Consider the following 16,228-nt stretch of genomic DNA (forward strand, 5'->3'; position numbering starts at 1 on the left):
TTACAAGAACTACAAGTATATGGCGACTCGCAACTGGTCATTCGACAAGCAACTGATGAATATCAGACCAAAGATGATAAACTCATGCCATACAAGCAAATGGTGGACACTCTAAAGACATCATTTACTACTATCACTTTTGAGCAGATACCAAGAGATCAGAATCGAGCTGCTGACGCTATGGTTACTATCGCATCTCTCCTAGATCTTCCACAGAATTCAACACGCTACGAGTTCTTGGTAGAACAGCTTTGGATTCCCGCTTATGATATCCCTGAATCTGAAATGATATGTCGCCTTGTTGGTTCTGAATCCCCATGGTACGGTGAGTTCTACACCTATCTTCGCGATCATACCCTTCCTCCCAACCAATCGAATAACCAACGAAAAACCTTCATTCGCCAAACTGCTCGATATACCCTTATTGCCGAAACCCTATACCGACGTAGTCTTGATGGTACTCTCCTTCGATGTCTGGAACAAGATGAGATAACAAAGGCTTTGGAAGAGGTACATGAAGGAATTTGCGGGACTCACTCAAGTGGTCCATCACTAGCCAAAAAGATCATGCGAGCTGGATACTATTGGCCATCTATGGAAAAGGATTCCTACTACTTTGTCAGAAAATGCAAGAAATGTCAAGTTCACGGCGACCTGATACATGCACCGGCCCAGGAACTGCAACCAATCACGACACCATGGCCTTTTTGTCAATGGGGCCTTGACCTTGTGGGTAAGATTCATCCATCTTCATCCAATGGCCATAAATTCATTATTACCGCCACTGAATATTTCACCAAGTGGATCGAAGCTGTTCCACTTACCCAAGTCACCGGAAAGCAGATCGCCTCATTCATCCTCAACTACATCATCTGCCGGTATGGTGTACCCATGTCCATTGTCACAGATAACGGTCTTCCTTTCAAAAATCAGGATGTCCGTGAGCTTTGTGAGAAATTTCATATCCAACACCGCTTTTCCACTCCCTATTACCCACAAGGCAATGGTCAGGCCGAAGCATCCAATAAAAACATATTAAGGATCCTCAAGAAAACAGTCAATGATGCCGGTCGTGATTGGCATGTTCAATTGAATCCAGCATTATGGGCATATCGAACTAGCATTCGAACCCCTACCGGCGCAACTCCTTATTCATTGGTCTATGGTGCAGAAGCTATCTTACCTATTGAGGTCGAGATACCATCATTACGAGTCTCATTGCACAATCTCATCGATGATGAAGCATACAGAGTCTCACGTCTTCAAGACTTAGAGTTACTAGATGAGAAGCGACAAGCTGCATACAATCATCTCAAAGCCTATCAGCAGCGCATGAGTAGAAGCTACAATCACCGAGTTAGATCTCGTACATTTGAGGTAGGTGATCTTGTTCTACGAGAGAATCCTCGCAACCAACCAAACAGAGAACATCAAGGCAAGTTTGAATCAAACTGGCTGGGCCCATATGTTGTCACTGCTGTATTCAGGTCCGGGGCATATCAGTTGGCTACATCAGACGGAGAACCGCTCGCAGATCCAATCAATAGCATGCACCTCAAACGGTTTTATACCTAAGGTATACAGAGCATCAGGCTCCCCTACATATCAGAAAATACCAAAAACATTCAGAAAATGTCCTGAAGAAAATACAAAAACATTCAAAAAAAGTAAAGAAAAATCATGCATCCAAACGGTGAACAACCACTCCGGTGGCACCTTGGGTAAGTGCGATGGTGAAAACCTGGCAAACAGGCGCCACTCGTAAAGGCAATGGCTCCAGTATCTTTCAGGCTCGTTGCGATCACATTCATGCACACACACATCCATCCAAACTATGGCTTGTTATTTGATCTGCAATTAAGAAAGTACTCCACGCGTCTAGCATCCCACCTTTTCATAGTCCGGTCTACAAACTGGGGGCAATACCCTTACCCTAGTGATGGAAGTGGATTCTACATTGTATTATACATCATTATGCTCTTCATTTAGGCAATCTTCAGAAAATATCAAAAACATTCAAAAATGACTCACAAAATCCAAAAACATTCAAAAACTATTACACAAAATCCAAAAACATCGAAAAACCATCAAAAATCAAAACAAAAACATGACAACACCTTGTACATATTCATCCGATCAGATACAAAACCAACATTAACACAGTACTCACACAATGACCATTTATCACTCGACCACACAATCCACATCCAACAAATCAGAAACTGTCTTTAACACAAGGATGCATCCTTCCTTACCAAAACAAAGACAAGATGACATTTTCTTTGACAAGAAAATTCTGTCAAGCTATCAAAATACTTGGTTGATTTGTGAGTTCAATTGTTTGTTTATCTGTATCGGAATCTTTTAGCATTGTTTTGTATCGTTTGCGCATTATTTCCGATGAAGTTCTGGGGCATGTACTAATGGTGTCTACGTGGGAAGTTCACTAAGCTACGTGATCTTATGCAAAAATACAATCATAGATCACTACGGCTTGCTGACTACAGCGTATATCTCGACCATATGGGCATGAACCATTACCAAGGATCCTTATTCTTTATTATTTATGTATATACTGTTTGGTTGCAGGTACAATGCTCATCCTTTGATTCCTCTTCCTCCAAATTGGATAAAGGTTTTATTTTCTTAGTATGGTATGAACTTGTCTCAGGATCTGATCAGCCTAAGATCAAGGAGGACGATCCAAGTCATGCACGAAAGGAGATAATCCTTGTCTGTTCCGCAAGCAATACTCAGGTCAACTTGATCCATTATATCAAGTTGCTTGTATTAACTTGCTATATAAAATCCATGAAAGGAATACTCAGGTCATCTTGAATCATTATGTCAAGATGCTTGTATTCTCTTCCAACATTTTAAAGCTCAATGATGAAAATAGAGCACTATGGATCGTCATCTCATCTCATCTGTATATATTGCATTTCGTTGCATTCCACCCATCCATACATTCATAATAGCTGCATATCATTCATACATAGTCATAATAATGCATACTCTATTTTCCTCTTCTTCCATAGGAATGAGTCATAGGTTTTCCATTTCTTCTATCTAACATTGAACCCCCCCCCCCTCACCCTCCCCATCTCGATAATCAGCATCACAGACCCTACATCGTTTCTCAATCAACCCAATCAAGCCACGTTCATCACCATCCATCTCTAAATAGGAGGGATTGTGTTTCCTATCCTAAGTCATCCAATAAGTCAAGAAAGTTACTCTATCTGCACAGATACATCGACTCCCACACACCTAGACTATCAACAGATACTCTAATCAAGTATCTTCGGGTCTCAACAGGTAATCGATTATGGTAATCCTAGACTACATCAGGCATTTATCATAATGACCTAGTCTCAACGGGGTTGCCATGATTCCCCACAACCATCCATCACACGCACATACTATCAATTGATCAACCAATCAAACACAATCCAACAGACAATTACATCAATTGTCTACGTCTCAACGAGTATTTTGCTTCATATACCTTGACTTCATCGGGCAATTACATCAATTGTCTAAGTCACCATCAGGTCACTTTGATTCACTTACTCAGACTTTATCATGTCCAAGCGACCAACTGACATCAACTGTCACGCTTTGACTTGACCGGGGCAATTCAACCGATTGCACCAGATTGTCCAACCAATTTTGATCAATTGTATAGCATCAATCAAAACCCCACACTACATCTGCTATGTATCTCTTGCATGACCTCAGGGTACTCGCTGGCTTGTTGTTTCTCCGTATTCACTCTATTTTTCTTCCATTCTTTCACTGTTGTTGCTAATTTCTTCTATTCTACCTCCCCTCCACTTCTCATTCTTTTTCGAGAGATCGCCCGATTTTTTAAAATTTTTCGGCCCATCTCTCGAGGGGGCATACCACCCATTAAATTTACATTTTATGGGGCATTTCTTCACACCAATTTTTCTTTCTTTGAAACGATGCGATAAACTGCACCGTCTCAAAGAGGGGCAAATGTAGTCACATAAATCTGTCCATTTTAATTAAATGAATATTTTGTATTTATTTGATTAAAAATCCACTAGCCATCAATTAATTAAATTAATATTTAATTAATTCATCCCCAAACATTCTTCTATTAATTAAATAAATTATTCAATTTATTTTAATTAATTCATTAAACCAAATACAAATCAATTAAATAAATAAAATCTATTTATTTAATTAAATCCCCCTATTCCTCTTTTAAATAAATTAAATAAAACATTTATTTAAATCATTATCCCCACCCCACTTGCATTTTCCTACAAATGCAACTTGCACACATATTTGAAATAAATGAATTTTTATTTTAAATAAAATCCTATTTTTCCTCACCCACCAAATCCACTTGCAAAATCTAATCCCCTTCTAGATTCTTCTAACCCCTTCCTGATTAGCCTAATCCATCCCCTAATTATTGTCACATTCCTAAGCAAAATGGAGTCACTTCTCAAAGACTCCAAAGTCTTTGAAAAGCATTTAATGCTTTGTGTGTTCAACAAATTAACCTCCAAAGTCTTCCAAGACCACTAATGGCTCTTACATGACCATTTATGGCTCTTACATAACCATTTATGGTTATTTCAATCTTGTCTCCCCAAACATTTATTGTTTGACCATATTCATCCATTTCACATTTGCACAAGATTTTATCCATTGGATAAAAGCTTTATTCTTTGAATAAAGAGTTTATTCATTCAACCAACCTTGACTCTAAAATCCCAGAGTCATGTCAGGCATTTAATGCTTATTCCCTCTCCTCTCAACCTATCTCACATTGACACTTGTCATCTTGGGATTGGGTTGAAAGCCCTCACATGGATTTGAAATCATTCAATCCTGACCCTTGTTGAGATTACTCAATCTCAACCATCCATTGCTCCATTTTTCCTATAAATAGAGCCCATTCCTTCATAATCCAAATCCTGAAAACTTGTAAGCATTTAGACTATAGCCATTTTAGAGAGCATTTAGCATAGCATAACTAAATCTTGTCTTTTTGGTAAAATCAATCATTTTAGCATTAAAAATAGCTTTTCATTTCATGTTTGGAGCTATTCTACAAATCTCAATCCTCCATAAGCATCCATAGTGCAAAAAGCTGCTGAGAGCTACACTATTTTGGAACTTGGAGAGGAGAGGAACAAGGGAGAAGAAGCTAATCTCATGCTAAGAGACAGTTGGAGATGTCTCATTGTCTTACTTCTTTAGTTAGATTCATTAGTATGTGTTTTTAGTATCTCTCTTGGAATGCCTTCATTTGTGTTTAGTTTTTGATTGATTAACTCTAACGTCTTGTGTGTTTTTGTGTTCTTTGATCTTAGACTAACCTTGTGCCATTTAGGAGGGCATCAGATTGTAATTTTGAAAGTGTTATAATTGACAAAATCAGCCAAAATTCTGGATTTTAGCAGGAAAATGCAGCAAGATCTTGCTCCCGAAATTTTGGAAAAAATGTCGGGGACGATGGCGCTCGGAGTGCAACACGGTCCTCGCAACTTTTTTCCAAATTTTCAGGGATGAAAGATATTGTGATTTTATTGCAGAATCCAAAGTTACAGCTGATTTGGAGATGTTTTGATCGGTCAAATTGTCAGACAAAGGTTGAATTAAGAGGGTTTCAAAAATTAGGGTTTTGACATTTAACCACTTAATTTTCAAAATTAAAGTACAGATATGAATTGATAATTTATAATAGAAAAGCAAATCTGAAGCAAGCATTAATAATTAAACATTTCGCAAGTTTAATTGCTTAAAAAAGAAAATTTAGGGTTTTTATGCAATCACCTCTAAAATTTTGCAAAAGATCAACATGGAAATGTAATCAAGGAATCAATTTTCAGATCTAAGCATGAAAAATCAGAAAGGATGTTCACGTCGGGTTCACCAAAATGTAAAGCGGAAAATCACTGTTGAACCCTAGTTGGTCTCCCCTCTTCTAACTCCGAGGAGAGAGAAGGGAGGTTCGCTAGGATTCGATGGGTTTTCACTTAGGGGGAAGACTTTACATTCAAAAGAGGGGTTGAAACTCATAAGGTTCAATCCCACACAATGTAAGATTGGATGCTAAATGAACTTCAAGGGTTAGGAAAGCAAGGCTACCCTCTTTTGTAAAGAATGTTGTTAAGGAAATTAAGCTAAGAATACATAGAAAGTCATAAAGATTCGCTTATAAACTGAGTTTGGGTTATAGGATGAAGCTGCGGACCTGGAATTAGTAGTAGAATGTCGATACGACGCTGTCCTGCAAATTTGAGCAAAAGTTGTCGGGACGATGGCGCCCGGCGCCACGGTCCTCCGAAAAATCCGCGAAACGAAGGGGGATTGGTTCGTCTCTGCACGAGGATTCCAGATCTTCAATCTCAGCCGTGTACCTACAACCTTGTTCTAAGGATGTTTGTATCCTTATGTGCGAAGGTTTAGATGTTGTATGTTGTAATATGTAGCATGTAATAAGTGATCTCCTCTTCAATGGTTGAATCCTTGACTTGAATGCAACACTTAGCCTTGAATGGAGACTTGAAATGATCAATTGCTTGAATGCTTGAATGCTTGAGTATAGTTTCCATGCTTTGTACACATATCCCTCTCATGCCAAATGAGAGAGAAAAATGTAGTTTATATACTTGTCATTTAGGGCTGATAGACTGATTTTCCTGACCTTAGGCCGACCAGGGAAGTATATTTCCAAATTGCAATAAAAAAGACCCGATATCACTTAGGAAACCGGGCCCAAAAATAGGACCCAGGGACCGGGGCGCTGGGCGCCATGGTCCTGGAGGACCAGGGTGCTGGGCGCCCTGGTCCTGAGGGACCAGGGCGCTGGGCGCTCTGGTCCCACCTCCAGGACAGCGGGGTGCAAGGAGGTTCAGGCCAAGGTGCTTGAAAAATGCAGTTTTCAGTGTCGTGAGCAAGTTTTGGGGTCTCCATTCAGGTTGCGTGTTGTGTCGCCATCGTGAAGACCGAAATGCAGTCGAAATTGCAAGTGTCACAATTTTAGGACGCTACACATATATGTGTTTTTGTATTTCTTTATATATATATTCCTATCCTTTTATATAGAGTATAATACTCTATATTTGTATTTCTCTATAAACAAAGAAAATGTAAACATTCATTGTAAAACATAAAATGGACTAGAAGGAAACCCAAAATAGAGTAAAGTAAACCAAAAGAGAAACAACACAATGTCGTGGGGATATTTCTTTTATGTTAATTGTAATAGGTACACCGAGACAAAAAATCACAGTACCGATTTATGAGTTCTACATATAAGAATGGAGTACGAAAAGTATGAAGATCACTTCAAATATCAAAATATTATCAAAATAAGAACTAAACCCATGAGACAATGGCTAAACAACTCCAATTAGTATCTACCCATGCAAGCCACCCATCTTGATTAGCATTCCACTTGAGGATCTTATCTCCTAGTTCAAAAACACCCACTGGATCAATTAATTGTTCAATAGTGGGTATAGGAAGAGGTCGAAGAATGAGTTAGCTAATACTATCATCATCATCCCCCATACTGAGAATGGTGGAAATAGGAGTGGCACCCCTTCTGAGGTTCTCCTTTATCCCATTTCTCTCTTTCAAAATCTTCCTCATGACAGTGTTAATGTCCTCTCTTTCTTGGATCCCTCTATTCATTATAAAATTTTGTTCAATTATTTGTGTCACTATTATGTGGGAACCAACAAGTGAAAACACATCATTAATAAAATTCCCAAATATCATTAAAACATGTTACCTTGCATATTAGTAAATGCATATTCAATATTCTAGTTTTGTTTTGGGTTGACCACCCCTTTCTACCCTGAAAAAGGTAAGAATAAAGGAGAAAAAGATGGCCAATGCCAAAATAAAGCAGAACATTGTTGAAGAATGCAAGAAGGACTAATTCACTGCCCACGGCAACCACCAAACTAAACCCTAATCAATCGAAAACTTGCAGAGAAAAAACAATTCATAGGAAAATGAGGACCAGAAAACAAAAGAGAAGAAAATTACACAAACTGATTTGATTCCCTAATAAAAAAACAGACAGGAAAATTGTAGAGGACCCTTAAATAAAAAAATTAAACCTTTCTATGTGGTGAAAAATGTGTTAACATTAATGTAAAAAAACGTTTGTAGGCGGTCAAAATAACTCACCTCCACACGTTCTAATGCATTCAGCACTCAACGAACACCAAACAAAACCCTAATCAACCGAAAACTTGCAGAGGTTTGCACTGAGCCAACACCCAAGAACCCTAATCAACAAAAAAACTGTAATCAAAACACCAAAAAACATGACATTAAACAAAATAAAAATTAATGTCCTCTCTTTCTTGGATCCCTCTATTCATTGTAAAATTTTGTTTAATTATTTATGTCACTATTCTTTAGGAACCAACAAGTGAAAACGCATCATTAAGAAAATTCCCAAATATCATTAAAACAACACGTTACCTTACATATTAGTAAACACATATTCAATATTCTGGTTTTGTTTTGGGTTGACTGCCCCTTTCTACCCCGAAAAAGGTAAGAATAGAGGAGAAAAAGGTAGCCAATGCCAAAATAAAGCAGAACATTGTTGAAGAATGCAAGAAGGACTAATTCACTGCCCACGACAACCACCAAACTAAACCCTAATCAACTGAAAACTTGCAGAGAAAAAATAATTCACAGGAAAATGAGGATTGGAAAACAAAAGAGAAGAAAATTACAAAAACTGATTTGATTCCCTAATAAAAAACAGATAGGAAAATTGCAGAGGACCCTTAAATAAAAAAATTAAACCTTTCTAGGCGGTGAAAAATGTGTTAACATTATAGTAAAAAAACTTTTGTAGGTGGTCAAAATAACTCATCTCCATGCGGTCTAATGCATTCAACACTCAGCAAACACCAAATAGAACCCTAATCAAGCAAAAACTTGCAGAGGTTTACACCGAGCCAATGCCCAAGAACCCTAATCAACAAAAAAACTGTAATCAAAACACCAAAAAACATGACATTAAACAAACAAAAACCTTTGTACATAGTCAAAATAGGTCACCTGCAACCTCTCTAATGCATTCACCAAATGCACTCACAACCCAAGCTTGCACTCAACGAATGCCAAACAAAACCTTAATCGAGCCAAAACTTGCAGATGGATGCATGCACTCACCAAATGCACATACCAAATGGCAGATGGAACCCTAAACAAACCAAAACTTGCAGACCAAAAACATTCGAAATGATAATGGAAAATGAAAACCAAACAAAGCACAACCCATCACTTACCGTTCACCACTTCTCTGAAATTCGTGCAAGGGACACATGTCAAAATCTAAGCCAAACAACCAAGAAGCCGCCTGCCACTCACTGAGAAAAGTGATCGGTTACCAAAAAGAAACAGTCGTCGAATTGTCTTACACTTTAGCGAGCAAAAAGCCCCCACTAAAAGCCTATCGGCTTAATAATTTGAAATGAAATATTTTTAATTTAATTATTTAAATCTAAAATTATTATTTTTATTTCTCACTTATAATTAAAATAAATAATTATAATCATAATATTTTTATTTCAATTATTAGAAATAAAATTATATTATAAATATTATCATTCTAACATCAAATCCATCAAACCTTTAGTCCTTCTCAATGCTTCCCTTCTCTATATTGAAGGCATCTCCCACAAAATAATCAAAGATCCTTTTCATAAAATGTCTTCAATGTGCCTTTGACTTGATATTGAAAAATTGTGTCCCGTCTCTTAAGACTCTAGGGACATCTTTATTGACTCTAGATTCTACAAGGTGGTTTGTTCTTGTGGCACTCCTTAGGCAAAAATGATCACTCTTTAGGCATAATAATCAAAGAGCGTAGTGTTGATATCAAACATGATTGGCTTCTCATATCAACCCTAGTTGGCTACTCCTCTTCATCCAAACACCATATATGTTTAGAAAGTATGCAAATCTTGTTCAAAGAATATAATTTTTTCAAGAGAAATCTCAAGGAATCTATATAAATCACCAAACATCCCACCAACCTTAATTATGATAAAGGGTGTAGTTTCAATCTTTTGTTATCCTACCTTAGAATTGTCATAGCCCCTCACCTTGACTATCCTCTCCTTCATGATTGACCCTTGCCCAAGTTTCATTTGTCTTCCCCTCTAGCTTTCCTACCACTCCTCCCTGTTGGTATTGTGTTGTCATTAATGTCAACCGGTATGGGATGATCACCGGTAGAAGAGATGTACGTGCAACACTGTTATGAAGTAGTACAGGATGTGATATCTTGGATATCACCTTGTGTTGCAAAACACCGGTAAAGATAAGGAAGATGACCTCAGGAGTCCCCAATACACAAGTTAGTGCCTGACTTGTGTGATGAGATAGAAAGGTGTTTGAGCGGATGTTTGTGATGAAGAGGCAAAATGTTATCTGAATCACATCAACACTGGAAGAGAAGGATGAACCGGTGTGTTGTGAGGTTGCCAAACTACCAGACCCTCACCAGTTGAAGATGCAATCATCATGAGAAGCAATGACTAAACAGTAAGTGTGTCCACAATGGATCATATGTGCTTGTTTGAAGATATGTTGCAAAATAGGGAACTCACATGAGCAGATGACAAGGTGTTACTCCACCAAGTAAGTGGGGCTTATATCCTATATGCATTAAGGCATTATAGTTTGGTGAGATAAGAGTGAAGAGGGAAAAGCTAGGACTTGAAGGATCACTCTAGATCCACCGGTGAATTAAGGGAATGTCTTAGGTGCATGCGATTAGGGTTATGCGCTGGACTGATAGAGAAGGCTTGCTGAAGAAGAGTGATATGTTTGTCATTCAGACAAACTGGTTGAGCAAATACAGTCAGAGGAGAATGGTATGACCGATGAAGGAGTCTAGAAAAGGTTGATGACTGGTGTCATCAAGCGTGATAACCGGTATGTAAGCCCATCGGTAATATGAGCAAGGTGCAGATGTAGACAACTCTCCACCTCTGGGAAATGAGCAAATGAGCTTGCTCAAAGAAAGATATGTCTAATGACTGGTCAAGGTGTTCCACCCATAGTTCAGCAAAATGCAAACATGATGAGGTTACCGGTACAGTGTGTGATACCGACAAGGTTAGCAAACTGACAGGAAAGAGAAACCGGTTGAGTGGCTAGTTGGTGATCCCATTTGGACCAACATGAAGTGCCAAGCTGGCAGTTAGTCGATATGAATGCCACATGGAGTCAACGTGGCAAAACTGCGTTTGGATAAAGACGAAATGTACATCGACAGGGTTGTTGTAGGGTTGGTCGACTTTAATGAAAGGTCACACAAATCACGGGACATGCTGCAGAGCAATTGTAGGGGTTTGAGGCTCGAGGTTTGGAAGATAACTACGAGTCAGCTAAGAGTGATTGATCAGATCGAGGCAATAGAGGAAAAAGCATGATAGATCTTTTGTGATTGACTGAGGGATCAACTATTAGGATAAAAATCAAGTCGCCAGAGATGGAAGGCATGATCTAGGAGATGCAAATATGGCATAGTTGTGCAATCAGATGTCAGAAAGATCGGATCATGCAAGATCTGATTGGATTTGGTTTTCCTCAAGGATGGTGAGGAAACCCTAACCGCCTAGATTTTGAATTGGTTTTTGGAGGGAAAACCAGTCTATAAGTGTGTGGTCGAAGAGAATGTTAGTGCTATTGAATAATAGAATATTGTGTGATTGCAAAGTTGAAGACTTCAGCAAGTAAGAGCAAATCAACCAAGTGCTCAACAAGCATCTGTAAAGAGAGTGGGATTGAGAGAGAACCTAGTTGAAGCATTCAACTGGTTGGATAGAAGAACCAATAGTGTTCTATTGGCAATGCAGAACTAAAGGAGGCTATAGAGAAGTTAAATAGAGAAACGCCCGAGAGGAGAATCGGTGAAAAGCAGAGCAGTCAGTGAGAGAAGTATAGAAGAGAGATATACTGGTAAGTCTTAATAGTAGAGAAGCAGCAGGTGAAGATTAGCAGAGAAGTGAGTCGGTGAAGTAGAGAAGGTATCTCACCGATAGAGTAAGATAAATGTAATGGTTGCAAGATTCACTTGTAAAAAGATAACCACTTATGTATTTGATGTTTACATTGTGAACACTAAGTTGTTTCTCGGTGTAGTGGTTGTAGCTCCTTGGGTAGGTACCCTAAAGTCAGGGGTTGGTGCTCCTTTGGGTTGTAGCCCATAAATCAGGTTGGTGCACTAAAATTTGTAACTGTGTTTATTGTGAGGTCGGATTGGAGAAGTAGACTCCAACAACATTGCTCACCGAGGTTTTTCCCATCTTGGGTTTTCCTCGTATATGCTGGTGTTATGTGATGTCCCCTTGTGAGTGTGTTTGCATTTAAGTGAGTCTCCTCCATAACCGACATGCTCACATAGGATTGCAAAAAGAAAAGGGATTTGAGAACCACTGATTCACCCCCTCCCCCTCTCAGTGGTGCATTGTATCTAACAATTGGTATCAGAGTGTAGGTTCCCAGTTAGAAGACTGTTCTCCAACTTGGGTAGATTCTGGCCTAAGGATACAATGGTTTGTTTAGTATGAATCTTTGCTCCTATATTTGATGGTTCAAACTTTTCTATTTGGAGCTGTAGAATGGAAGTTTTCCTATCCTCCTTAGGATTTGATGTATGGATGTCATTAGTTGATGGTCTCCCTAGAAAGGTCAATCTTCCTACCAGATTTGGAGAAGAAAGAAGAAACCAATACAATGAAGAAGCCATAAAGGATATTTTCAGTGGACTTACTGGTGATGTCTCTTCATAGGTGGATAGGTGTAAAACAACAAAGAGCTTATGGGAAAGATTGAAGAAGCTCTATGGAAATGAACCTTCAACTGTAGAAACAAAAATTGAAGCAAATATGAGAAATACCTCTCATATTTATCTAGATGATGAACATAGATCTGCTAGCAGCCATAGCAGTGATGAAGAAGGAGCTCAACTCTTCGTGGCCCAAGAATCTGAAAGTGGCTGGGAAAATAGTTCCCCTCAAAAAAATATGTTGAGAAATGATGATGATGAAGAGGAAGACATGACAGATAGATCTTTCCATCAAGATCCTTCTGATGATGAAGAAGCAACCAAAGTTGACCTTGAAGGAGAGCTTGTAAATACTCTTGAAGAACTCAATAGAGTTAAAAGGGAATACAAGCTATTCAAGAATGTTTCTATTGTGGAGTAGAATCGATTAGTCAAATGCCTTGAATAATATGAGAAATGCATCTCAGAGTTGAAGACTCAGGCAGAAGACACCAAGAAATGTCGGTGTGAAGATCTAGCCTCTCAACTAGAGATAAAAGACAAAAAACTTAAGTGGTTGCTTGAAGAAAACAAAGGCCAAACCTCTCCAGTTAGAAATGTTACTCTAAAGAAGCTTGACCTGACTGTTGGTATTTTGGTATGGTTTTGTCATTGATGTCAACACCTATTGAAAACTAGCACTTTGGAGATCTAGCAACACTCACCGGCAAGCAAGTAAACTGTGCAACAGTTACTGGTACATGGTTCACTGATAGGATATAATGTTCACCGGTACCTGGAATGATATGGAAGACACTTGGTAATGTCAAAGACGTCGTGTGGACACTTTGTTTTGAAGAATTAATCATTAGTATATTCATATTTGCATATTTGCTTTTACCGGCAAATAGGTCCAGGTTATCTAGGGTTACATCGACAGGTTATCTTTTCCAAATTAGCATGACACGCTATGAAGATGATTTATTATTGTTGTAAATGCATTAAGCCGACATGCTCAATCGGTTATTACATCAGATATTATATTGTATGTAAAATGTTTTATTGTAATATCTTGTAGAGCCGACCTACTAAAATTGGTCTTAGGGTATGATATAAATGTAAGATCTTATTTGTAAGATCAAGTATGGAATGCGAAAAAGAATTGTGTGAAGGTATATGCGAGATCAAGCAAAGGAATCCACGAAGACATCATTTGAAGGTGAAGTTAGGTTTTTGTAGAAGCATATCAGCATTACATCGGTACTGAATCCAGCATATGAAGATGCTATTTTGTGCAGTACATTCTTATTGGATTTAACCATCCAACTGTAGTCAGTGTGACTCTCATTTTGTGATTGAGCAGTGAGCTCTAGGCTGTTGGCCTTTCTGCATGTGCAAACCTCATTATGTACACTTACTATCTGCAGTAGTATCATCTGATTGTGGGTAAGGTTTCCCACCGTGGTTTTTCCCCTTACAGGGTTTCCACGTACAAATATTGGTGTTATGTGTTGTGGATGACTTTATGTTTATATTTCATGCATTAATCCTTACCAGTATAGCAATTTACTATTAACATTGTCTACAGACATACTTAACTAGTTTACCGGTATTAAGCATCAAGTTGGTTAATTAGTTTTTGGTTTGAATTTATTAGACAACTGATTCACCCCCCCCCCCCCCCCTCTCAGTTGTCTCTGGGACCTAACATTGACCACAACTGGTGTGGACTTGCAGAAAAAAGTGAAGATCAATGCTGCAAGAAGGAATCTTCATACAGAGCCCAGAGGTAAGGGGAAGATGGAAGAAGAAAAATCCACCGGAAGCAGGAAGATGAGGAAGCAGCAAAGGATATCCTCCATCAACAGAGGATAGAAAAATGCTACCACCCACAGGGGGAAGCAAGTGTGGGAGAAGAAGAAGAGATCTAATGGAAGAGGTGCTCATAATGGACAACCAAGGATCCATTCTTAAAAAGGTGAAGATAGGGATGCAAAACTGGCAAGATCTCCTCATGCATGGAAAAGTAAATATGTAAGTCATATGCAGTCATTTACTGGTTATTGCTTTACATGTAATGATTGTGGCCATAAGGTAAGGGAATGTAGAAGGAGATCTAGAAATAATAATGTAGGATCTCATAGGAATCATGCTTATGGGAAGGATGTATCCAGAATTAGATACATGCATGACCCTTCTCCCGGTTATGCAAATCATAACTACAATGGATCTGGCCATAGAGAGTTTGAATGCAGGAAGAGGAACCTGTAGTTATATGGAGACCGACAAAATGGTCATGCTCTGCAGATAGGCGAAGATAGAGCATATGGAAGGCAGAGATATGCTTGGAACCAAAGGAGAAATGTTCCTGCAGGAGTAAGAGGTTCACCGGTTTCGATTGCTAGTCAAAGCAACATGACCAGGAGAAGATGGTCAAACCGGTATGTCAAGAGATTTCCCAATCATAATGTTGGGATGAATGTTGTGTGCTACTATAGCACTACTTCCAGCTGTAATGAAGAATCAAGAAATAGAAGGACCCATCAGCAGAAAAAGGAAAGACTTGCTCCTGAGTTTGGAAATGGGAAGAAGGATTAGACCAAGCAAGTATGGAGGAAGAAGACCATGGACTAGCACTGTGCACTCAATGCACAAGTGATGTCTCTTAAGGCCTAAAGGAGATGCAGGATCTTAGGGGGAGTAACACATTGAATTTATCTTTCACCCCCTCAGTGAAGGAGGCAACATGAAAGAACATGATGTTGTTGGTATGAAAGATGAGAATGTAAAGATAGGTGTGTGTAGATGTTGTCTTGACTACACACCTACAGATCAGTGATAGATCACCATTGCATGTTTCAAAGGGTGAAGGTTAATAATTGGCATCAAATGTTAACCAGTACGTGCAGAATGTTACCAGCATGGATGCTACAAGTAGTTGCAGGTTATGTAAGACAATGAGGTTGGAGAGCATTGCATTAGCCCCGATAGCATGGAGTGAAATTATGTCTCAGGAGGTGTTGTTGAAGACCTGAAAGACATATGTTGGCCCCAATTGTTGATCATGCAGGCTTGCATGTTTTTGAGCTAACTGGTTTGTCTCTTGGCATGATGATGTCATTGTATGACATTGGAAAAATTCAGGATCATGTAATAGACTGTGCTAAATACAATAGAGTTGAAGGATCATTAGATGATCACATATGCACAACTAAACCGGTATATGGAGAAGATTGGAGTTCTGGTACTTTACCTGACCAGAGATAAAGAACCTGAGATGTATGACTTAGGGGGAGTTCAAGTGCTCATGATGAAGAGCTGACTTGCTTGAACTTGAAAGGGTACTGACTGCCCAAACTGCAAGAGATGGAAAATGTAGAGGTGTTGTAGGATGACCGGTAGGTGATTTGAGAACCACTGATTCGCCCC

Source organism: Cryptomeria japonica, chromosome 2, assembly GCF_030272615.1.
Source record: "Cryptomeria japonica chromosome 2, Sugi_1.0, whole genome shotgun sequence".
In the NCBI taxonomy this organism is placed as follows: domain Eukaryota; kingdom Viridiplantae; phylum Streptophyta; class Pinopsida; order Cupressales; family Cupressaceae; genus Cryptomeria; species Cryptomeria japonica.